General features: G+C 43.2%; 1 protein-coding gene across 1 annotated transcript in view; it reads right to left on the reverse strand.

Annotated features, from left to right (window-relative positions):
* Positions 1-26,867, reverse strand: part of LOC109922835 (bone morphogenetic protein 7-like) — a 103,535-nt gene that overhangs the window by 62,175 nt on the left and 14,493 nt on the right. The gene's annotated exons all lie outside the window — the stretch shown is intronic.

The raw sequence follows: 26,867 nt of genomic DNA on the forward strand, positions 1-26,867 counted from the left end.
CACACTCTATGAGGTCCACCTGGGTGACCTTGTTACAATCATGCATCCTTCCCTCTCTGAATCCAAGGACACAGGCCAGTTTTTTTTAAATGTAGCTCTACCTGTGGCGTTACAGCACTGGGTCAGGTTCCTCCAACTCTGCCTCTGATACGGATGGCGTGCAACGCACAGTAGCTTGCCTCTTGCGCCAGGAGCACCTTGGATGAAATTCGTTCTCCTCTTCAGGCGGCAAAGGTTTTGAGATGGTTCATTCCACACAAAAACCACTCTCTCTTTGAAAAGTTGCCCTCATTTATTTTTTAATTTCTTTCTCTGCACATCTTAAAGGGCAGTAAACACTGGCACGTTCAGGATTTGAACACAGAATCACTCACATGTCATTGCTCAATACATTCCAAAGCAAGAACCATACCCCTAGACCAAAGACGAAGGCACAACCTGGGCCTGCACCCAAAGCAGATCCAGTGGAAGCAGGTGTCAGTTAAATCCTGACTGGCTTGTTGCACCTGATGAGGCACCACTGACGTTGATGTTCGTCCTGATCAATGTCCTAATCTTCCTCCCTGGAAGACTACTTTCATTGTCCCAGCTCTCCAGCATCTATCACACCCCCCCCTCTTTTTGCAGAGCACAGCATGAAAGGATTATGCAGCACGCTCTTTCTGTACTGTACTGTAAAACCCCCACAGACTGATTCAAGCATCGGAACTGCATCTTCAGGAGGCCTATTGTCTGCTTAATGGAGTCATCAGCCACACTCACTGTGGGTGAGTTACCCAGTAACTATCCTTGAAATGCATCTGCCCTTGAACTGAAGCAAGAATGTGGGAGTTCTTAAGGACATAGGCTTCATTGCAGATTCCAGGGTACCTGGCGCAGACTTCTAATGTGGTATCGATGATCACAACAGACTTGTAGATTGATGAAATGGAACCCTTTCCTCTTGATGAAGTCAGCTTATGATATGGTGCTCTTAACATGTCTACAGTCTATAGTGCCTTGAGCCTAGAGAAAGGCAGCAATGTTGGCAAAGCCTGCCATCTTGGCTGCAGCATTGACTTTGCCATAAAGAATGAAAAGCAATGTGGTCTGTCACAAGCCACACTGGTAAAAGCCTTAATATGTTTGTGGGTTGAAGATTGAGAGATCCCGCACAGGTTCCCACTGGAGCACTGGAAGCATCCAGTTGTGCGACAATTTAGCACTGTTGCCTTGATAATCACTCAGATAGGATGGCCACTCATTCTTTGAGGCCACAAGTCCCAATCAAGCAGATGACATATATCGATAACTATTGTCTTGGGACATCTGCAGTCTGTGGTGGCATTGAACATTGCTTTCCTGGTGGAAATGGCAACAGGGACAATAGACTGTAATCCCCCTGTACCTTCCCTGCACCCTGATCTTCAACTGGAACTCCTTTCTGTGGAGGCTTTGACATCTGCTGGAAGTTGGTGCTGGTACTAGACTTGCTGGCTCAGTTTCTCTGTGCCTTCATTGTAGCACAGTCGTTATGACGATAACCCCTGCAGCCGTTGGATCCATTGGTTGTGGTTCCAACGAATGTAAGTGGGGAAATTCGGAAACAGAACTAGTCCTTAGTAATATGAACAGTCAACATTTGCAACAGACACAATTGACAATTTAACATAGTCCTCCATACAGTGGAATTTGGAGAACTTTGACAAGTAGAGCCATGCAGTCGTTGTACATGGAACTTTGACAAAGTGGACCTTATTTGGATGTATACAACACAAGCTTTGCTGTGCAAATGTAGAAGAGATCATAAATGTGGTTGGATTACTGAAACCTTGTGACCCCCTCCACATTACCAAAGAAAAGCAACATGATATATAATAACATATTGGCAAATTCTCACAGTTCAAAATGAGAGGAAACTAGGCCTGTGCCCTTGTGTAGTCTATGAGCCCTTAGATTGTCTTTGTGAATTTGCCTTGCAGGTGACAATTTTAAGGTTACTTCTAATTACTTCTCCTTCACAGAGATGACTATGATCAATTTGTAATGACATAGTCAAGATTGCTTATGGCCAGGATTTGTATACAACACAGGTAGGAGCAAGTTACTGCAGATGCTGGAATCTGTACCAAAAACAAAAATGCTGGAAATCACAGTGGCTCAGGCAGCATCCGTGGAGAGAGAGCAAGCTAATGTTTCAAGTCTAGATGACTCTTCATCGGAGCTGATAGAAGTGTGGAGGAGGCAATATTTATTCAATAATAGGAGTTAGAATACTGGGGCAGAAAGGGTGTTGATATTGCAGATTAAGTGATTAGGATGTGAGGATGTGAATCAGCACTATCAACACCATTTCACCCCCAGCACTCCGCCTCCCCATACACTGCATATTTCAGTTTGTGTACAACACAGCTGGTCACTGCATACATTTCATGTTAAGAGTTACTTGAATACAGGTTTCTTTAACTTAAATATAGTATTAAGTAATAATAATTGCCTTATTAATTCAATAGATTTTTGAAAGGCCTCACATTGGTTACAAGTCGACCCTGCATCCTCAGATGGAAAACAACTTCCTCTTGAAGTGCCTCTTGAAATCAAGATGGCAGCAACAGAGTAGGCAACATACAGGCTCCTGTGCCCAGGATTGTTCTCTTCATCTGCAATTTTTTTTCTTTTTCTTTTTCCGTCCACCCCTTCTTTTTTCCCAAACTTACCTGTAAATTGATTGTTTGATTTATTGTTATGTGGCCTAAAGTACAGTGAAAAACTTTGTTTACGAGCAGTACAGACAGGTCATAGTAAGTAAGGATGTACAGGTCAAAATGACTCAGACAGAGGTACAAGTTACATTGCACAGGGCGTGGAGTAGGCGAGATCACATTAGCAAGATCAATCATTATTTGAGGCTAGAGAGTCCATTCCTGAGTCTGATAATGGCAGGGAAGAAGCTGTTCCTGAACTTGCTCGGGTGTGTGTTCAGGCTTCTGTATCTTCTGCCTGATGGAAGAGGTTGTAGGAGATCATTACCAGGGTGCGATGGGTCATTGATGATGTTGGCAGCCTTTCTGTCACAGCGAGCTGTGTAAATGAAGTCTGTGGATGGAAGGATGGCTTCCGTGATGGTCTGGGCTGTGCACACCACCTTCTATAGTTTCTTATGGTCCTGGGCAGAGCAGTTGCCATACTAGGCTGTTGTGCACCCAGACAATATGCTTTCAATGGTGCATTTGTAGAAATTGGTGAGGGACTTTATGGACGTGCCAAATTTCCTGAGCCACCTGAGGAAGAAGAGGCCTTCTTGACTGTTTCATCTACGTGGGCAGTCCAAGACAGGTTCTTGGATATCGTCACTCCAAGGAACTTGGCGCTGTCCACACTCTCAACCTCAGTTCCGTTGATGTAGATGGGGTGTGTTCTCCTCATTTCTTTCTGAAGTCCATGATCAGTTCTTTAGCTTTTCTGACATTGAGAGAGGTTGTTTTCATTGCAACATGTCACCAAGCCCTCTTTCTTCCTTCTGTATTTTGACCTGTTGTTGTTAGATATCCGTCCCACTACAGTGATGTCATCAGCGAACTTGTAGATGACATTCGTTCAGAATTTGGCAGCACAGTCGTGAGTGTACAGGAAGTACAGTACGCTGCTGAGGACACATCCTTCGAGGGCTCATGTGTTGAGTGTTATCATGGAGGAGGTGCGGTTACCTATCCTCACTGATTGCGGCCTGTAGGTCAGAAAGCTGAGGATCCAGTTGTAGAGGGCGGAGCCAAGACCAAGGTCACGGAGTTCGGAGATCAGTCCAGAGGGGATAATAGTGATTAAAGCGGGGCTGTAGTCAATGAGCAGGAGTCTGATGTAGGTGTCTTTGTTGTCCAGATGCTACAGGGATGAGTGCAGGACTAGGGATATGGCATCCACTGTGGACCTGTTATGTCAGTAGGCAAACTGTAGGGGATCGAGACAGACTGGGAGACTGGAGTTGACAGGGCCACGACCAGCTTTGTGATAATTGAGGTCAGAGCCACTGGGCAGTAGTTATTAAGGCACACTGCATGTGTTTCTTAGGTACAGGGATGATGGTGGTCTTCTTGAAGCAGGTGGGGACTTCAGCTTGTAGGAGGGAGATGTTGAAGATGTCAGTAAATACCTCCAGTAGGTCCGCACAGGATCTGAGTGCTCGGCTGGGGACACTATCTGAGCCCATCACTTTCCTTGGATTGACTCCCAGGAAGACTGATTTGACGTCTGCAGCAGTGACGGAGGAAACAGGTGTGTCCGGGGTTGGCGAGGCAGGCATCACTCCACCGCTGGCATTCTGCTCAAACTGAGCATAGAAATCATTCAGCGCATCAGGGAGGGAGGTGTCTTTGTCCGCTATCTTGCTCTGCTTCATCTTGAATCCAGTAATGTTGTTTAGGTCTTGCCATACATGGCAGGAGTGTGTTTGGTAGGTTTGGGGCTCTAACTTGGTCTGGTACTGCCTTTTGGCTTTCCAGATGGCTTTGCGGTGGTCATATCTGATTTCTTGTATTGGACTGGGTCATCCAACTTGAATGCTGCCCTTCTGGTCTTCAGTCAGGAGTGGATTTCCCGGTTCATCCAAGGTTCACGATTGGGAAACACTCAGACTGACTGTTTTGGTACGCAGTCCTCCATGCATTTGCTAATGAAGTCCCTGACAATGGTGGCGTACTCGTCTAAGTTTGCTACTGAATACTTGAACACAGAGCAGTCCACTGATTCCAAGCAGGCCCAGACACGGTCTTCCACAGCCTTGGACTAGCATTGTACTTCCTTTTGTGAAGGATCCTCTCGTTTCAGCTTCTGCTTGTAAGCTGGGAGGAGGAACACAGCGCTGTGATCTGATTTTCCGAAGTGCGGCCAGGGATGGTGCAGTATGTGTTTTTGATGGTTGTGTAGCAGTGGCCCAGAATGTTCGGTCTTCTGGTGGGGCAGATGTGTTGGTTGTACTTTGGCAGCACCCTCTTGATGTTGGCTGGTTGAAGTTGCCGGCCACAATGAATAGGGCTTCGGGGAATTTTGTCTCCAGATTGTTTGTGGTGGTGTAAATCATACCTAGGGCATTCTTCACATCCGAATGGGGTGGTATGTAGACTGCTGTCAGAATGGCGGAAGTGAACTCTCATGGTAGGTAGATAAAGAGAGCTCTTCAGCAGGGGGTGGCTTCGATGGGCTCCAGAGCAGTGGCGGTGTCTTCAGAAATAGTGTGGCTACAGAATCGGTTGGTCAGCCTGTGAAGCCTGTGAGCAGGACTCTTGCTTCCGTGTTGAGTAGGCCCCTGGTAGTAGCATGGTGCGGGCTGGAAAGCCACAGCGGGACACTCTTGGTGGCATGGCATGGGCTAGAAAGCCCGGAGCAGGCTCTGGCGGCAGCAAGCTGTAGCAGCGGAGAAGGAAAAGTTGGACTCTCTTTAAGGTTTTTTATTTTATTCTAAGTTAATGTGAATGTCGCCTACATACGGGCGATGGTACTCACTTTTCACTGTATTTAATATTGAATACATGTGACAATAAAGGACATTCTAATATTCTAATTACTCCACCCATTTGATCTTTCAGTTCCATTGCGCATTTGTGATTTGGATAAAGATGTAAGGTAACACCAGTTATGCTTCACAGAGTGAATAAATCTAGGTGAGCCCCAAACCTTCATGCTTCTTTAACTTTTACACTCCCTCTCAACCCTATCTTTCACACCAAACTCTTTCATTTAAGACGTAATATCCCAACATTGCCCCCTGAGCCCCAGGTTTCCAGTTTAGCCCTGCTAATCATTGTACTGTCTCACCATCAAAGTGAAGGTGATGATGATAGTCACCGACTCTCTGATCCCCACCACAGAGAAAGGCAAGGCAAAGGAGAAATGCTGTGAGTAGGTGTGAAGTGAATTAGCATTAAGAAATCAAGTGAAAAGCCCTGAAGTACACCATGCTTTGATGCATGAGATGGGTGTCTGTCCCTGCATGCAATGTGGCCTGTCAGTAACTTTCCAAAGAAAGATGTTGGTACGCTCCAAAGTGGAGCATTGAAGTGGATAACTATCTTATAAAGTGGGTCAGAAGTGTGCCATGATGATGTGGTGAGGCCAACCTCCATGGACAAAGGATAGAGGTGATTTTGACCCATATAGCATGCTGGGAACGGTGGCCAAAACAGAGGCCTGGAGGATCAAGTAGCAAGCTGGAATCAGTAGGTATCCGATCTGACTTCTGTGACAGGGATTGTTCCTGTTTAGTTTCTGTCATCTGTGTGGGAGAATAGCAAACTGCATATAAGTGAGGTGAAAATAGGTAATAATGAGACATAAATGCAGCTAAATAAGCCTGTAACTGCTCACCTGTGAAATTCTCATCGTTCAAACATTGGGTGGAAAATCGGTCTTTGGTCTCTTGATGTTGAGAATCTCATTTTTCTGATTGTTGCATATTTTCCCAACTGACTTATCATTGCGCATTTTGTTCTGGGGCTGGGAAATTACTGTCCAATATCTTCAAGTGTGGCCTAAATGATCATCTCTACTTATTCAACCTCATTATCTTAATATCCAATGTAAAAAATCCAGAATTTCATTATTAAGTCTACTTGCGTATAATCACAAATTCCAAACTCTCTTCTGTTTAGTTCTATGAAGAACTCTGCTGCTTAGGGTGTAGTTTCTTTCACTATCCTATTTCCCAAAACAATTTCACATTTCTGTCTATTAAACAATATTTTCCCCTTATTGGCCTTCTCCTGCAATCTCTTCAACTTTTCTTGAATTATTTCCACGTTCATGAACCAAATATCAGCAGTATACTCTTGTTTCTATGTCCAAATTATTTATATTGCTTGTTGTTTTTGAGCCACTGATGTGTAAAAACATTGAGGAAATTCTCTTCTTTAAAACTAATCCAGACGTGAAGCCCATCGCCTCCGAACAGAAGGCATTCGGAATTTGTCCTTGTGTGTTATACTTTTACTGAGTATCTGACAGGACCACAGACAGCCCTTAAAAATCCCTCTGTAACAATGGATTTGCTGTTTGATTTGTATCAGCAACATTTCTTCAATTCAGTGCCAGGAACTGAGCATGTAATGTGGGATGCGATTGAGCTGGAGTGATTGAAGATAAGTAGTTGAGAATATGACCAATTGTGGGAGAGGCTTTGAAGTGTCTGGATTTGGAGGCATGTGGCATATGTTTAAACCTGTTTAATATTAAGCTGCATTGAATTTTATGGCCTGGGGATATCCACAAGATTATGAATGAGAGACAGATTTCAATCAAGTGCAATGCCAGTCCTAAAATGTCCCAGGGACATTGTTTTCATGTTCTTCTTATTGGGGAATAAGCCAATCAAATTGTTCATAGCACTCGGCAGGATCTGAATTGCTGAGATTGGAGAGGAGAGTATGATATCTTCAGGAGGGAAGCAGACCAATGTTAAAAAGGGAAAATTTGAAAGAACCATTTGACCATCCTTAAGGATAAGAGAATGTTAACGCTGAGTGATCCTGCAGAAGATTTGAGTGGCTAGCATGTCTTTCACTGGAAGCAATAGTCTGTTGAAGGAACCTGATCGACAGACCAATCATCCTGGATTTCCTGTCACCACTGCAATGGACTCATTAAGCTTTCCCACATTTCTTTCAGCACAGCTGATAACAATGGCACTAATTGTGTCACAGCATGCTCACAGTTCATGTAAAGAGTGAAATACAGTCACAAAAATTTTAAGTTTCACCCTTATGTTTTTATTAGCTGAGAAAAACTGCTGTACTCCTCTCTTCCCCAATATGTTTTAAAGTTGCATGGATGTACGTCTGTATTTCATCGCCTCAAATGGCCCCTATCATTAATATCAATGGCAAAAGATGAAACGAGTTTATTGTATAAGCTGTGTTAGTCACCAAAACTTGGCTCAATTTTTATTCTAATTATATGTTAGGCAAAATCACAACTTTGATCAGGATTATGATTAAAGATGGCCCCTCACTTACCCACTGATCAGGATCAGGCTAAACTATGACATTGTGACTTCCCTCATGGTAAAACAAACCAGAAGCACATAATGTGCAAGCAGCCCTATGAAAGAAAGAATTTATGTCTCTGCAGAACCCTTCACATCCTCAGGATGTGCCAAAGTGCCTATAACAGCCAGTGAAATGCTGTTGAAGTGTTATATCCTGATGTGTAAATGTGATAGGCAGTTTTCATACAGCAAGATCCCATAAACAGCAATTAGATTAATGACCAGATAATCTCTTTTATTGATGGTGGGTTTGGGGTCAATTTTTCAAAGAGTCATAGACTCAAAGACTGGTACAGCATGGTAAGAGGCCCTTCAGCCCATTATGGCTGTGCCAGTCATCAAACATCCATCTACTCTAATCTCATTTTCCAGCACTTTGTTCATAGCCTTGTATGCTACGGCATTGCGTGAGATCACATGAACACTTCTTAAATGTCTTGAGGGTTCCACCTCTACCGCCCTTTCACTCAGTGAGTTCCAGATACCAAAACTTGCTGGGTGAAAACATTTTTCCTTAAATCCACTATAAATCTCCTTCTCCTTATCTTAAAACTGTTCCCTTTGACTATTGAACCCTCTACTAAGGAGGTAAAAGTTACTTCCTGTTTTTGCCCTTCAGATCTTTGTACACCTCAATCAGATCCTCTGTCAGTGGTCTGTACTCTCAGGAAAATGACCCAAGCCTGTCTAGTCTCTTTATAGCTGAATCTCTCCAGCCCAGGCTGCATCCTGGTGAGTCAATAAATGTTGAGCTGGAAAAGCACAACAGGTCAGACAGCATTTGAAGAACAGGGAAGTCAATGATTTGGCTGAAACCCTTCATAAGGACTGGGGAGAGGAGCCCAGAAATAGAGGGAAGGGATATAGCTGGGTGGAGGGTAGGTGTGATGGAGATAGGTGGATGCAGGAAGGGGTTATTGTGGTTGCTCAGTGGGAAGGGTGGAGCGGAAAGGTGAGTCAGAGGATGGACAGGTTGGGGGAGGAGAGATTTTGAAGCTGGTGAAGTCAATGTTCAGGCCATGGGGCTTTAAACTCCAAAGGCGAAATATCAGGTGTTGTTCTTCCAGTTCATGTTTGGCCTCACTCTGACAGTGGAGGAGGCAAAGGATGGACATGTCACCAGGGGGTTGGAAGGAGGATTTAAAGTGGCTGGCAGCCGGAAGGTCGGGTTGGTTGGTGTGTGCAGAGCGCAATGCACCCTCTCTAATACAGTCACCAGTTTTTTACACTTAGCAACTAGAACCACACAAGCCCTCCAGCTGTGGCCTAACTAATGTTATATACAGCTCCATCATAACCTTCCTGCTTTTTAACTCAATACCTTGACTAATAAAGGTAAGAATTCTATATGCCTGCACTACCACCCTCTCTACCTGTCCTGCTATCTTCAAGGATCTATGGACAAAGTCACCATGGTCCCACTGATCCTTTGTACTTTCTAGGCTCCTACCATTCAATGTGTACTCCATTTCATTGTTAGTCCTCCCAAAAAGTATCACTTCACATTTTTCTGACTAAATTTCATTTGCCACTATTCAGCCTATCTGACCATCCCGTCTATCTATTTTTTCCAGGATATTGTGAGAATTGTCTTCCTGGTTTTCAAACTAGTGGCATAGGATCACTTGCATTCACCTGTGAGAGCAGATGGAGCCTCAGTTTAACATTTCATCCAGAAGATTGTGTTTACAACAATCCAGTGCTCCCTGATTTATGGGATCAAGTCTTCAGAGTAGAACTTGAATTCACAATCTTCTAACCCAAAATGAAAGGTTCCTTAGCAGAAATAAAAAGCCAAGGTGGCATAATAATACAAAGGCAGGGCTCTTCTGGTAGCTGAGTTGATAAACGTAGCTGGTCTCGTCATGCAAATCAGGAAAATTTCAAGATTGACCCTTGGCTAATAACATCAGGCTGGAAGTGCAAACATTTTAATTCCCACTCATGTGCATTACCATGATATGCATGTGTGAACCCTAAATAAGAGAAAGATTAGTGTCAGCTTTGATACCATCACAGTTAAATAACTTGCCAACAAGCACTTTCTTAAACTCAAAAATGAAGAACATCCTTTAGATGAAGTATGAGAAAGAAACCACCACATCTTCAGGAATAGGGACAGGTAAAAGATGAAAAAGTAAGATGGTAGAAAGAAGTAACATAATTTATGTACAACTACGTTCCCATCTTTGCTAATCCCATACTTAAATTTTCAGAAACCATCTTGTTTTGGGATTATACATTTCAAAGTGAGTGACTGAGTAGTGATTGCTCGATGTAAATATTGTTTGGATCGCCAACTTACAACTTCAAAGCAAGTTAACTTTCCAACACTGACTAAACCCTAGATGATACCAGCCCTTTCACATTTTGTTTACAGCTTATTTGTAATGCTGTCACTAACAGGCAGATTCAAAGTGTGCTTTGAACACATACACCAGCTAAGAAGTAGCTTTAGGAAGACACCATGATGAAAGTTAAGAGCAAACCATTAACATAATCTGGAACCCAGCCATCTGGAAGTTGAACTGTAGAATCCTGCCTTTGTTTGTGCATCTAAGTGCATCTTAGTAAAAGTGTGTACTCAGATATACCACACACATATTTATATATGTATATATTGAAGAGTGCACTGTATTCTGCAAGAATTTTAAAACAGATCCCATGTACTTACCCTAGCTCCATATTGGATCTCAGAACACCTCTGAAACATTTCACAAGTGTCTGAATTAATATGAAAATTCATAATTATGTGTGTGTGTCTGTGCATTTGTGAGTGTGTGTGTGTGTGTTCACATTTGTGTGTTATTGTCAATAATGTAGAGCAATACCACAAATAACAGTATTCCGTTCATTGACATGGTTTCCAGCCTCTTTGTAGGGTCAGACTGTGAGGGAAATATGGTATTTTCCCAGATGACCATCTCTGGCACCTTATGGTGTGTGCCACCTTTCCCAATGTGGTGCTGAGTAAGTGTTGTTTGAAACAGCCCACTCCTCTTTCTTTGTTTCTGTCTTGTGCCCATCTATTGACTAGTCATGATGTGGAGATGCTGGTGTTGGACTGGGGTGGACAAAGTCAGAAGTCGCACGACACCAGGTTATAGTCCACCAGGTTTATTTGAAATCAAGTGACTTCTACTGGTGAAGGAGCAGCACTCTGAAAGCTTGTGATTTCAAATAAACCTGGTGTCATTTACCTTCTGACTATTGATTAGTGGTTGCAGGAAAATTACTGTAGAATATTTACAGAACAGGCTGTTCTTAGGTAACAAGGACGTGTATTGCATGACAGAAGTATAATAATAAATACAACTACATTTGGTCAAGTCTAATTACCAGCAACTTATGTAGCTGGTACAAACACATATCCCTCCAAAAACTAGAGTAGAACTCCTTGTTTCTATCCACCATCTGTATGGCATCAAAAGAATGGTTGGAGCCAATGTAAAATGAACATTAACTCCTCCAGAACCATTGCCTTATACAATTTGAAACACATGGCTCCTAGATGTTAAATATCACATACATCCTCTCAAATGTCTGGAGATTGATGATGCTCACTACTGTATATCCATATCCATCATTATATCAAGACCCATTCCATCAACCAACAAACCAGCTTTGTATCACCCACTGCCTTCTCTCCCTACAAGCTGACCATCCATTTCATCCTGTCAGTCTACAACTGGTCACCCTCTATGAGTGATTTAAAGCTGCTTGGACACCCTGCATGTTGCAAGCCAGGCTAATTCTAACATGAGCTGAAATTCACATTCCAACTTAAGTATCAGGAAACAGTAAAACTCTCCTTAGCTTCAGACCCAACTGTGTAACAGATGTAAATTTCACAATACCTGAAAAATTGATAATGCTGTGGAAACAGAGGTATTGAGGCTAATCTTGTTCATAATGCCTGCGCAGCATGTTTGGGCCAAGTAGCTTCCCCCCGTGATATTTTATAATATCTCTTTCTTTTGGATACGGGAGCAGAATAGATCTGAACTATCAGAGCCAAACGTTGCTGGACAGCATCTCAGTGGGAAAGGATTTATAGAGGGATTACCAGCTATCCTGACACAGCTGCTGGCTTTCTTTCAACCTTTGTGAATTCCATTCATGTCTGTTCCCCTCCCACTTGAGGAATTGATTTGCAGACAAGACTGTTTAGCGTAGCCATGCTGACCATGGTGTTTCAATCCACTACAGGCTGACTAGTTGAGTGTGAATGCAGCTTGTGGTCTTCTCTGGAATTCCAAATCTCTGCACATCCTCAATTACCCTGTCACCGTAAACGTTACAGTATTAAGTTGGTTTCAGGATCTGGCACAAATCGCTTTGGCTGCATCTCTAACCTGTTTGAAAGAGAAGTAGAGAGAAAGTGTTGTGTGATTCACATCAAAGTGATCAAAAGCAGGCTGATTTTTGATTTCAGTTGGGAGTGAGAATTTAAATACATGAAATAAAGGCTTGTTCCAACACATTGTTGTAAACACAAAGCAAAATACTGTAGATGCTGGGAACCTGAAATAAAAACAGAAAATGCTGAAAACACAGTGCAGGTCTGGCATCATCCATTAATAGACAAATAGAGTTAAATTTGATGAATTTTCATTAGAAAGGCCTGTTCTAATGAAAATTCATTGAGCTGGGTGGAATATTTGCCATGGAGAGAGGCAGGAGCCAGGTTTGTTTTAGAATCAGGAAACAGTGAAAAACAGATTAAAATTACAAGGTTTTTACATGTGGCAAGCAAGCTCTTAAAGCTAGAGGTCTTGCTGTTTCAGAGGAGCGCCCAGCTGCAGTACCAGGTCATTAACTGGGAGCATACTTAAACAAGAAGATGCCTCTCGGAAAATTGGGCAGACTGTCTTTGGCTATAACCTCAGTTAAGCAGGCAGGCAGGGAGCGCTTGCAGGCATGCTGGAGTCCTGGCTGATATTGCAGCATACTGCTGGGTGCCCACCTCCAGCCAGTTGAACTGCCTGAAAGACTGAAGACTGACTGGAAAATTCCAGCTGACATCCCAAAGGTATCTTTAACAAGATTCTTACTGAAACTACTCATCTTGTGAGGAAGCTGGTTCTATCAGGCCCAAACCTGCCTCCCTCACAAAATGGTCAATGCCCATACTGGCATCCCAAAACTGACAAGCCAGCATTTGTGGGACTGACCCCCACCACCAAACATTACCAGTTTTGAGAGGATCTGAAAGTTTCATCCACTAACTCTGTGCCTCTCTCCAGATGTTGTCTGAACTGCTCATGTAACAACTCCAAACTTTGGAACATCGGAAAAAATTGCACTTAATGTTTTCTTTCACCTTTTGGTAAAATTGGTGGCCTCAAGTCTCCTTTCCTTTCTAGGTGTAGTAATGATTCTGAAGGCGTTAATTTTCATGCTATAATCACTCTGTTCTACACAATTTGTGGGTGAAGATAGAAATTCTACTCTAACTTTTGGAGGGAGTAGATTTATATTTACCGGCTCCATAAGGCCCCAGTCATTATGCCTGATTAAGTATAGTCATATATGTATCACTATCATGCAGTAAACCTTTTTGTTATCCATAGACCATAAGACGGTAAGATGTAGGAGCATAATTAGGCCATTTGGCCCTTTGAGTCCACTCTGCCATTTGACTGTGGCTAATATGTTTTTCAGCCCCATTCTCTAGCCTTCTCCCCGTAATCCTTGATCCCTTTACTAATCAAGAACCTGTCTATTTCTGTCTTAAACACATTCAATGACTTGGCTACCTCAGCCTTCTGCGGCAATGAGTTCCACAGATTCACCACCTTCAGGCTGAAGAAATTCCTCCTCATTCTCAGTTCTAAAGGGTCGTCCCTTCACTCTGAGGCTGTGCTCTCAAGTCCTAGTCTCTCCTATTATTGGAAACATCTTCTCCACATTCACTCTATTCAGGCCTCTCAGTATTCTGTAAATTTCAATGAGATACCTCCTCATCATTTTAAACTCCATCAAGTACAGACCCAGAGTTCTCAGCGGCTCCTCATATGACAAGCCCTGGGATCATTCTTATGAGCCATCTCTGGATCCCCTCTGAGACTAGCACATCCTCCCTTAGATACGGGTCCCTAAACTGCTCACAATATTCCAATGCGGTCTGACCAGGGCAGTCTTTTTCCTTTGCATTTCCTCAACTCTACCAATGTGGATTCTATGCCTTCTGACGCTATATCGCTTCTTGCTATTGATTTAATTTCATTTCTTACTAATAAGGAAATCCTGCCCCCTCTGCTCCCTGCCTGTCCTTTTGATAAAATGCATATCCTTGGATATTTAATTCCCAGCCCTGATCACCTTGCAGTCACGTCTTACCCACAACATTGTGATACCCACAACATTGCACCTTCCAATTTCAATCTGCGCTACAAGCTCATTTACCTTTTTTTGAATACTGTGTACATTTAAGTACAACACCATTAGTCCTACTTTGACCGCCATCCTTCTCATAGTTGCCCCCTTACCTGCTATGCATGAAGTTAGATTCCTGACCCTTTCCATATGCTCTGTCTGATTACTTCTTCTGGAAACTTTAATAACCTCTCCTGAGCCCTTCCCCATTTTAACTAGCTTAAAGTCCTTGTGACCATTCTATTTAGTCTTTCTGCTAGAAACCTGGTCCCAGATCAGTTCATGTAGCAGCCCATCCCAATGGTAAAGTTCCTTCCTGTCCCAATACTGATGCCAGTGCCCCATGAAATGGAACCCCTCTTTCTGCACCACTGCTATAGCCACATATTTACTTCCCTAATCTTCTTATCCCTTTGCCAGTTTACATGTGGCTGAAGTAATAATCCAGAGATTACAACCTTTCAGGGTCTGTTTGTTGCTAATTCCTGATATTCTCCAAACAGAACATCTTCCCTATGTTGTTGATCCCATCATGGACAACAACAGCTGGATCCTCCCCCTCCATCTCCAGTATCCTTTCAAGCTGACTAGAGAAATCCCTCACCTTGGCAGCAGGTAGGCATCAGACCATGTGGGATGCTCGATACTGCTCACAAAGGACGCCATGTGTCTCCAAATTATAGAGTCCCCCACCACTACCACTTTTCTTTGTGCTCCCCCACTTGAATGGCTTCCAGGACCATGGCGCAAATACAATTTTGACCATCTTCCCTGCAGACTCTTTCGACATCCACATAGGGAGCACATACCTCATATCCCCTGTTGGATGAGGTCAAGAGCTGAGGCTCCGCCAAAGCTACATTCAGGATCATTCTACCTGCCTAACTTGTTTATCATAGTCTCCTGTCCCAACCATTTGAAATATTTAAGCTACAGGTTGTGACTGCCTGGAACACATTATCAAGGTAAGTCTTCCCCTTCTGGATGTGCCACAGTGTCTGAAACTCGGATTCTAGTCCATCAACTCCGAGCTGAAGTTCCTGGAGCTACAGACGTTGACTGCAGATCCACCAGCTCCCATATCATGCAAGACCAACACATTGCCTGTATTGCCATTTCTATTATAGTTAATTAGGTTTTATCTATAATTAAAAGAATTCTTGTAAAATCCCTAAATTATTATATTCCTTTCTGAATTCACGACTATTTAAGGCCAGTCCCTAATGTAGGTCCTTCACTGGCCAATCAGAGTACAGCTTCTCTATGCTGTCATTTTCACCTCTGGCACTGCCCTTTCCACACTTGTCAGTTTAAGAACAGTGTCTCTTTAAATATCAATGGTGATGTATCCTTTATTACTATTTGTAAAATGTTTTGCAAAGATATGCTTTATTCATAAGTACATTACAAAATAGATCAAATTGGACATAGCAGAAAATACAATAAAATATCACCTTTCTGAATTTTACTCTTGGGTGTTTCTATCCAAATGTAAAACTGCAAATCAACTAAATATAACAAGAACTATACACATTTCAATAGAAGTTGTAAGTGATTCTATAAGTTACCAGCCTTTGCTATGTTATGGCAGAAAGACTTTAGACAGAGGACTTCCCTACAGTACCTTGGTGGTGGCTTTAGTGCGCAGTCCGAGACCTTGGACTATGCCAGTTTCCAATGCTCTGTTGAAGACAGCTTGTTACATTAGAGGAGCAACATGTTTTGGGCAGACTAAAAAGTGCCTTTGACTGAGCAGACAGTCCTCCAGCGCAGTAGAGGTTTGTTTCAGTATGTGTCCCAGGGATCAGCCCATAAAGAGTCTTGCATCACAGAGCTGCTTGGTACGAACCTTGACCACCTCTGAAACTCTCTTCAGACTTGCCTTATAACGGTACGTCCCAGAAAGAGATGTGCAACTGCAGCCATCTTGAGGGTAGTATGTGGTCTACCATTGATCACTATATAAGCCCAAGACAAAGCAAAGTCAAAGGAGGATTGGTGGCAGGTAACTACGTCAGGCAACACTTACCAACACCACATTGCACAACGAAACATAGATATCGCAAACCAGGGTCAACTTAGACAGGGGATAGATAGAAAGAATTCACATTTGCACAGAATCTTTCAGATGACGTGACCACCCACAATATTTTGCAACAAGTGTGAAATACTTGTTGAATTGTAGTTACTGTGTAATGGAAGAAATTGGGCATCCAATCATTACACTACATGCTTTCATTAGAAGCGATATGGTAATAACATTATCATCTGTTTTACTGATATTGGTTTTTGAAGGCTAAATATTGGCCAGAGCATTGGGAAATCACATTTGAACTAAAAAAACAAGTGAACTAGAACTGTAATAGGAAATGGAAAACCTCTAACAGGTCTACCTGTTCATCAACACACCGCAGAGACTTATGTTCTGCTGGAGACATGATGGCAGCCTAGAATTTGGAATGAAGTGCAGGTCATGCTGTTATGATCTCTGTTGAGACCAGTAACTCCTCACAAAAGGAGAAATCTAAAGTTGCCACCGTTAACTGAAAGAACAAAGCCACGGGATTTAAACAAAATAATTTTTACTGTGCGGGAGTCAAACAAAGGAAACAGTAAAGACAATCTTATGTGTTTTTTAAGGCGGCACATTAGCACAGTGGTTAGCACTGCTGCCTCACAGCACCAGGGACCTGGGTTCGAATCCATCCTCGGGTGAATGTCTGTGTGGAGTTTGCACATTCTCCCCGTGTCTGCGTGGGTTTCCTTTGGGTGCTCTGGTTTCCTCCCATAGTCCAAAGATGAGCAGGTTAGGTGGATTGACCATGCTAAATTGCCTGTAGTGTTCAGGGATGTATAGATTAGGTGGGTTATAGGGGGATGGGTCTGGGTGGGATGCTCTGAGGTTCGGTGTGGACTTGTTGGGCCAAAGGGCCTGTTTCCACACTGTAGGGATTCAATGATAAGCTAACTGACACTCGAGAATCAATGTATATTAACATAAAAATTGTGGTTCATAAATTATACATTAAATAAAAACTGAAAGAGCTGTGGATGCTGTAAATCAGGAACAAAAACAGAAATTGCTGGAAAAGCTCAACAGGTCTGGCAGCATCTGTGAAGAAAAATCAGAATTAATGTTTCGGGTCCGGTGACCCTTCCTCAGAACTGATGGTAGCTAGAAAAATGTTGGTTTATATGCAGAAGATAGGGAGGGGGAGGGGATAAGGAGTAAATAATAGGTGGGGATACAGCCTAAAGAGAGAGAGAGCAGTTGGATAGACAAAGGATTTGATAACAATCTGGCTAGGAGGGTGAATAGCCGTTAATGGGGACTGTTAGTACAGTCAGGTCAGTACACCAGACTACAACAGCACCACCCTTATCAGCAGGCTTAATAACAAAGTCAGGGTAGGATCTAAGTGCACGGAGTGCAGCCCAAGGATTCCTCAGCACCATTGCTGACAGGGCATTCAACTGGATCTGACCCACAATCTAGTCTACTGCATTCACTGCTCACAATGTAGTCTCCTCTACATCAGGGAAATGAAGCATAGACTGGGTGACCACTTTGCAGAACATCTATGTTCTGCCTGCAGAAAAGACCCTGAGCTTCCAGTTGCCTGCCATTTTAATGTACCACTCTGTTCTCTGGCCAACATCTCTGTCTCAGAGATAGTAGGACCGCAAGGACCTTTTTTTCAAGGACCGCAACATCCCCCGCCTCAGTGGTCGAGAATGCCCTCGACCGTGTCTCCCGCATTTCCCGCAACTCATCCCTCACACCCCTTCCCCGCAATAACAACCAAAACAGAATCCCCCTCGTCCTCACGTACCACCCCGCCGGATCCAACGCATCATCCTCCAACACTGCCGCCATCTGCAATCTGACCCCACCACCAATGACATTTTTCCCTCCCCACCCTTATCTGCTTTCCGGAGGGACCACTCTCTCCGGGACTCCCTTATCTGCTCCACACTCCCCTCCAGCCCCACCACACCCAGCACTTTTCCTTGCAACCGCAGGAAGTGCTTCACCTGCCCCATACCTCCCCCCTCACCTCCATCCCAGGCCCCAAGAAGACTTTCCACATCAAGCAGATGTTCACCTGCACATCTGCCAATGTGGTATACTGTATCCGCTGTTCCCGTTGTGGCCTCTTCTACATTGGGGAAACCAAGCGGAGGCTTGGGGACCGCTTTGCAGAACACCTACGCTCGGTTCGCACTAAACAACTGCACCTCCCAGTCGCGAACCATTTCAACTCCCCCTCCCCTTCTTCAGACGACATGTCCATCCTGGGCCTCCTGCAGTGCCACAACGATGCCACCCAAAGGTTGCAGGAACAGCACCTCATATTCCGCTTGGGAGCCTGCAGCCCAATGGTATCAATGTGGACTTCACAAGTTTCAAAATCTCCCCTCCCGCTACCGCATCCCAAAACCGGCCCAGCTTGTCCCTGCCTCCTAACCTGTCCTTCCTCCCATCTATCCCCTCCTCCTACCTCAAGCCCCACCCCCATCTCCTACCTACTAACCTCATCCCGGCCCCTTGACCTGTCTGTCCTCCCTGGACTGACGTATCCCCTCCCTAACTCCCCACCTACACTCACCTTTACTGGCTCCATCCCCGCCTCTTTGACCTGTCTGTCTCCTCTCCACCTATCTTCTTCTCTATCCATCTTCTATCCGCCTCCCCCTCTCTCCCTATTTATTTCAAAACCCCCTTCCCCTCCCCCATTTCTGAAGAAGGGTCTAGGCCCGAAACATCAGCCTTTCTGCTCCTATGATGCTGCTTAGCCTGCTGTGTTCATCCAGCTCTACACCTTGTTATCTCTGTATCAGGCTTGCTGCAGTGTTCCAATGAAGCTCAGCGCAAGCTGGAAGAACAACACCTCATTTTCTGCCTGGGGACCTGCAGCCCTCCGGACTCAATATCGAGTTCAATAATTTTAGGGCCTAAACTCTCTCATGACTGAGCCCCCTACACCAGGCCTTGTTACCACATAGTCTGCCATTATACACTACCCATTGTTAGTCACTAACAGTCCTCATTAACATCTATTCACCCTCCCAGCCAGATCGTTATCAACTCCCTCGTCTACCCAACTGCTCTTCTCCCTCTTTTAGCTCTATCTCTACCTATTGTTTACTCCTTACCCCCTCCCCCCACCTTATCTTCTGCGTATAAACTGACATTTTCCTAGCTATCGTCAGTCTGAGGAAGGGTCTCCGGACCTGAAACACTAACTCTTTTCCTTCACAAATGCTGCCAGACCTGCTGAGCTTTTCCAGCAACTTCTGTTTTTGTTATAAACTTACATTAACTGGTTTTTTACAACAAAGCCAGGTCTTACAAATTGACTTGACTGTCTGACAGCTAGCCAATAGGCCTGAAAGAAGCTTACCCTACAGTCTTGAGGGCTAACTGAGGGCACTGTGGGACTTCTGTCCCTCAGTGGAAGGAAGATCCACCCTCTGTTCGGCAGCTCCAGCAGTCTAACAGCAGCAGAGCTCACAAGTGGACATTGCCAAGATTGCATCCAGCATCAGGATGAAGGCCACATGGACCACATCAAACTAATGGGCATTGGGCAGGGAGGGCTTTGCCTCCTTAGGGACGGGTAGAGGTTGAGGGATGTTTTTTAAAATCTGTGCAGAGGTGAAGGAAGTGGATGTACTTTTTTCTGGGCAAGGGCACCTGATTTGCAAGAGGCACCCTCCAAAGACAGTGCACCCCTTCCTTCTACCCTTTTAAAAAGGTAAAAGGAAAATCTCTGCTGCCCACTCTCAACTGCCTGCTTACGTGAACCATATAGAACATAGCCATAGAAGAAAGCCATTTGGCCCTTTGAGCGTTCCCTGCCATTCAGTATGATCATGGCTGATCATCTAACTCAGTCCCCTGTCCCTGCTGTCTATGCATGTCCTTTGATCATTTCAGTCTGATGAACTATATCTATATCTTTCTTGAAAGTCTTCAATGTTTTGACCTCAACAGGTTTTAAATGCTCAAATGAACTGTTATTATTTCTTTAAAAAAGGCAGGAGTACTGCTGATTTTGGCATCTGCCCACCTTCTGTATTAGAAATTGAGTCCAAGGGTGGGTAGGTGGATGGTGGGCAGACCCACCTTGTGTGGGTTATATAATGTCCAGTGATGGGATGTCACCAGTCTCAGCCAGAAGGTCCTTCAACCTTATGTCCTCCTCAACAAGAATTTCCGTTCCTTTTCTTCTAGGATTTAGCCTGATCCCCAGGTGACAGTAGATCAAAACTAACACAAGGTCCATCAGCATAGTCTTCACTAAAATGGCACACATCTACAGAATTGCTTCAACACTGCTTATCAGTTAGTTTTGTCTTTACTGATGGAGTCCTTAGTTGATCAGCCGTTATGGGTCAGTCTGGCTTAAGGTTTTAGACTTTAGAATCCCTGCTGTTGAGGAACTGCTCCCCAAGACTGTCCTGTTCTTGCTGTGCAGACTGATTATGCTCTGAATCACAGGAGTTTCAGCAGACTCCTTTACTTACGCACTATTTTAATGATAAATTATCTTTTCTGTGGATTGCCACCTTGCTATGCTGGAGAGACTTGAGTATTCTGTTGATCCTGAGAGCAATGCCATGAGGAGTTCTCAACTCCTGGCAGTGCCACCCATGGCGGGAGTAAGGTCAGAGGGGAGGGACCAGACCAAGCTCAATCCAAAACAAGCCCTTGACCCCAGTCCAGGCAGAAGATGCTCATGTGATATCAATGGCTATTACAGCAGATGAAGGCTGGAGCTGTACCTGGGAAGCTGCCTCTCATATAAGGCTGATATTGCACTAACATTCAAGATTCTACATTGAATCCAATCTCTGAGTGCCACCTTCTGGTGCCTAACCTTTGACAACCATGTCATCTGTGCTGATACCAAGATCCTGTGGATGGGCAGTGTTATAGACCAGGTTAGACCCCCTCGAAATATTTTAAGACAGAAGCCTTTACCCTAACTTTTTCTTATTTTTAAGGCAGATGTGAAGTGGGTGTTCCAGATGTGATGCAACTGGTCAAACCACTCGGCCTTAAGCAAAACAAAATTTATTTAAACACTACAGTTGAAACATGAACAAAAGAAAGCAGAATTTAGAATAATTTAACTATTGGAAAACCTAACTGACCCGATACAGCAACTTAATTAATTAACTGTTCCAGTGTAGTAACATCTGATAAACATACCCCTTGGCATAAAAGTAAATTCAAACACAGATTCTTACAGGCAGGAGGGAACAACACCCAGAGAGAGATTTCAGAGAAAGTCAGAGGGATCTTACTGAAGCTTGCAACACTTCTGGTTCTCAAAACATCTTGTGACTGCTAAAGCTAAAAAAAAATAGAAAAAACCTGAACTGGGAGAACGGGCCACTCCCCTTTCATTGTTAAGTTGTTACTCCCTAGATTCTTCAGGACCTCTGCCTTTACAACCTCTCTTCAACAAAAAACCCAGGACAAAATAAACGTTTTAAAGTGACAGCATCGTCACAGCAGTCACAACAATCATCCTCCAATTCTTCTATATGGCTTTGAAACTTGGACCAAGTATAGATGACACCTCCAGACCCTTGAGAAGTACCGTCAATGTTGTTTGAGAAGGTTTCTGCACTTCAGCTGGGAAGACAGGTGTACTAATATCAGTGTCTTTGAAACAATAAACAGCAACAGCTTTGAGACCATGTTCATCCAAAACCAACTCCGTTGGACCAGCCACATGCTTCGAATGTCTGAGTTCCAACTGCCAGAACAACTTCTATTTGCCCAGCTCAAGAAAGGTACTTGAACAAGAGGAGGACAAAGGAAAAGATTCTGTGAAAGCTTCCTTCAAGAAATGTATCATAGTTTTTTTATTCATTCACAAGATGAGGGTGTTGCTGGCTAGGCAGCATTTATTGCCCAGAAGGCAGTTAAGAGTCAACCACATTGCTGTGGGTCTGGAGTCACATATAAACCAGACCAGGTAAGGATGGCAGTTTCTTTCCCTAAAGGGCATTAGTGAACCAGATGGGTTTTTCCTGACAACTGACAATGGATTTGTGGTCATCATTAGATTCTTAATTCCAGATATTTATTGAATTCAAATTCCACCATCTGCCATGGCAGGATTTGAACCCAGGTCCCCAGAACATTATCTGGGTCTCTGGATTAACAGTCCAGTGATAATACCATGAGGCCATTGCCTCATTGTCAACATGTGGTAGAACCTCGCTCAGAATAGACAGACTTGGAGGAAACTCCTGTATGAGAGACAATTCTTCGAGAACTCCCATTGGCAAGAATAAGTACAGAAAAGAGAAAGGAATGTCAAAGATCTTAAGATCCAATTCCACCTCCTGGAAACACCTGCCAAATGTGGCTCTCGGATCAGGCTCATCAGCCACACAAAGACCCACAGAACCCATGACCAGTAACACAGAATTTCCTAGAAGGACAATCATACATATTAGTGAGTGATTGCTGTTGTATGTAATACTGCTGTCTGTTTCAGATTATTCCGTCTTCTCTTGGGAGTTTTGATAACACGACTGCTAATGTTCTTATAACATCTTGTTATATGTCATCAGGTATCTAATAATCTATTTTCGTAGAATCCCTACAGTGTGGAAACAGGCCCTTAGGCCCAACAAGTCCACACCAACCCTCAGAGCATCCCACCCAGACCCATCCCCCTAACCCACCTAATCTATACATCCCTGAACACTACAGGTTATTTAGCATGGCCAATCCACCTAGCCTGCACATTTTTGGACTGTAAGAAGAAACCGGAGCACCCGGACACGGGGAGAATGTGCAAACACCACACAGACAGTTGCCCAAGGGTGGACTCGAACCCGGGTCCCTGGTGCTGTGAGGCAGCAGGGCTAACCACCGAGCCACCGTGCTGCCCTGTCATCACACCATTAACATATGCATTCTCATTATTCAACATGTATTAATGCTCTTGATAGCCGAAATCCATCAATATTTCCTGCAAATAACAGAAACAGTTGCAGTGACTAACTTAACTAATTCTCATCACGAGGATCTAGCCTCTGTCTTTTTCAGCTTGTCTGTTCTGCACTACTCAACTGATCATCGTCACTACCTGAGCTCTGATTGCTGTGTGTACTTTTAGTCAAAAAGTGTGGAGCTGGAAAAGTACAGCAGGTCAGACATCATCCAAGGAGCAGGAAAGTCAACGTTTTAGGTAGGACCCCTTCTTCAGGACCCGAAACGTTGACTTTTCTGCTTCTCAGATACTTTCTGACCTGCTGTGCTTTTCCAGCTCCATATTTTTTGTCTCTAGCTTCCAGCACTTGCAATCCTTTCTGTCTCCAAGTATGTGTAATTTTATATGTTTCAACAAGTTTCAGTTTTCCCAGAGGTTTTGGTTTACATTCTTAGCTTCAGTTTTTATATTTGTAGAAACTTAACACAACAGTCTTCTTTCCCAGTATCCCTTTTCAGTTAGGATCAGTCTGAAGGATGAAATGCAGGCTTTGAAACTACAGATTCTATCACCATGCTGATGTATCAATTGAATTTTGGTTGTACCTTACTTGATATTGCTGAAAAAAGACATATTTTGTCAAAGTTGTTTGTCTTGCACTTTTCAGGACAGTTTGCAAGAAATACCTACAAAGGGGGAAAAACCAACATTTATGTTGATTGAGAAGAGAGTGTTGATTGGTTGACAAATGAATTCTGACTGGTAGAGGCATTGTCGTGGAGAATGCAGCATGTAATGATGATTCACTATTTACTGCCAGGCTTTGTTTACATTTCAAACCAGGCAGGTTGACTCTGATTGGTCAGGTCATCGCCCTGAGAACTGAACCAGCAATTGGTTGTCACCTATTTTATTGGGTTAATATGGGAACAGTGCATGCACATGTCCTTTCTGACTGTAAAGGACAGGGTCCTGTGTTGAAATATATATAGCTTCCAGTACATGCAAATATGGACCATACTGTGATTACAACTGACAATCCTAAACCGGTTGTCAGTATTATCCATTGCACACTGAGAATTATCCAGGAAACATTGTCCCATCACAGTATGTCAACTAACTAGACACACTGTGTTGCAAGTTTTACAAGTATAGGCTGGCTGGTTGTGGTAAGTAGCTCACTTGTTACAAACAGCTAAGGGTATGCTGTTCAAGATGATCTGCCAATCTGTGTCTTGTATAGTCTGACATCACACCAATACTGAAATTCGTATACTGCGTTACTCAATTGTCTGATAGGCGGGATAGCTTTTTGGCTTGATAGCAGCATCCATCTAGTGGTGAATGTCATTTGTGTTCCTGCTGCATTGTATCTGTGTGAAAGAGGTGGTTTCACCTGTTACTCAAACTTTTGTGTTACCTTACAACTCCAGGGCAATCTGAGGTAGCACCCAGTCAGGATCAAGAATGACCAAGTTAGTAGTTTCATGTGCTTGCATGGTATTGATCTGACCAGAGTAGACAATTTTCCGCAGAATGGTTCGATGCCCTCATTTCAGCAGCAACATTGCATGTTGAAAAAAATGGTTTGGATCCTAATTACAAGGTTGCCAATAAGGTCAAACTTATAGTCTGTGGAACTGTTGGAATCCCAATGTGTTTACTGACCAGTGAAGGTAGATTTGTGGTAGACAGTATTAGAGAACTCCTGGCTGATGTTTTGATTAGGACATTGAGAACAGAGAGCACATTCGACTGTTGTCAAACATGAATTTAAATGCAGGATGGAGCCCATTTATACATGTAAGAAAACCTTGACATACAGTGGCATATTCAAATATAACAAACATATCTTTTACATATTGGAAATGTGTGAGAGGTAGGAGGTTAGATGCCATTCTATCGCAGGTACATGCCTCATGAATGAACCAAAGATGGTTGTGAGGGCTGGGCCCAGCAGGAATCCATTTATTTGGTATTGTGCAATATACTGTGGAGAAATGTGAGGCTATACACTTTGGTACAAGAAATAGATGTACAGAATTTTTCTTAAATGGTAAGATGGTGGAAAGTGCAGATGTACAAAAGGAGTTGGTATCTTTGTCAATAGTGACTTAAGGCTAATGTACGTGTGCATTAAGCTATTAGAGGCGCCAGTAGAATGTTAGCATTCATTACAATGAGGATTTGAGTGCATAAATAGTGAAGTCTTGCTTCAATTATAAAGGAGCTTGGTTGGACCAAATCTGGAGCACTGTGTGCAGGTTTGGTATCCTTATCTCAGGAAAGATGATGTGGTCATAGAGTGAGTGCAAAAAAGGTTCACCAGAATGAGAGAGAATCTCATTGAAATTTACAAAATACTTAAAGGGGTAGCTGCAGGTAAGACATTTCCCCTGCTTAGGGAGAGAAGAACCGGGGTCACAATTTAAAAATAACTGAAATACCAATGAAGTCCAAGATGAGGATAATTTATTTACTCAAAAGGTTGTGAAGTTTTGGAATTCTCTACCTCAGTGGGCTGTGGAAGCTCAGCCTTTGAGTATGGTTAAAGTAGAGATGAATAGATTTCAGATCAGTGGCAAACAGGGTTATGGGGATGGGGTGTTGAAGGTATTGAAGTGTTCAATCAGCCATAGTCATATTGGATAGCAGGGCAGACTCAATGGGCTGAATGGCATACTCCTGTTCTTATGTTCTTGTGAAACTGAATGCAAATGTGTGGTTTGCATGATTCATAAGTTTAGTGAATACTAAATCACACAATGGTGGTAAATCTAGATTGCCATGATATGGTGTTGCATGCAGATGTTTATGGCTTCTTTGAGTTGTACATTGGGAGTAGGCTAGCACTGTGAAATGAATATATGAGTACTGCATTGCTATTGACATGCAAGTCCTGCATTACAGTGGATGGCTGAGATCAACTGTATCTAGGGGACAGATGATGGTTTTGTATAAGATAAAAAATAATTGGGTGAGGACAAGGTGCATTTATGCAGAACAAGTAATCAGTTTGATGGAATTGTGTAATAAAAACTGAAATTGCTGTAAAAATTCATCAGTTCTGGCAGCATCTGTGGATAGAAAGCAGAGCTAATTTTTCAAGTCCAGTGACCCTTGTTTAGAACTGGAATTTTGTGTTGTGAGTTGGAATAAAACTCTGACTGGAAAAGTATATGCTTAGAGTCTGTCTGAAACTTTAACTTCTGCTGTTTATCAGTTACAACCTATGTAATTCAACTCATCATGTTTTCATTGACTATTTGTGGTCATGTTACTATTAGAATTGTCCAGATACAGATTTGTGGGGAACAAATTAGTGGCGGCAATAGAAATTTTCCTACTGGTGAAATGTAAAGGAATGCCAATGGCCAAAGAACAGTGTCAATGTAAGAGGACAAAACTCCTTACAACTGTGGGAAAGAGTCTGTAGGAAGATAAATATTTTGAATGAAAGTATGACAAAGCGTCAGATAAAAGTGTAAGAACAGAATTCTATTCATAGGAGA

Source organism: Rhincodon typus, chromosome 19 (genome assembly GCF_021869965.1).
Source record: "Rhincodon typus isolate 14 chromosome 19, sRhiTyp1.1, whole genome shotgun sequence".
NCBI classification, from domain to species: domain Eukaryota; kingdom Metazoa; phylum Chordata; class Chondrichthyes; order Orectolobiformes; family Rhincodontidae; genus Rhincodon; species Rhincodon typus.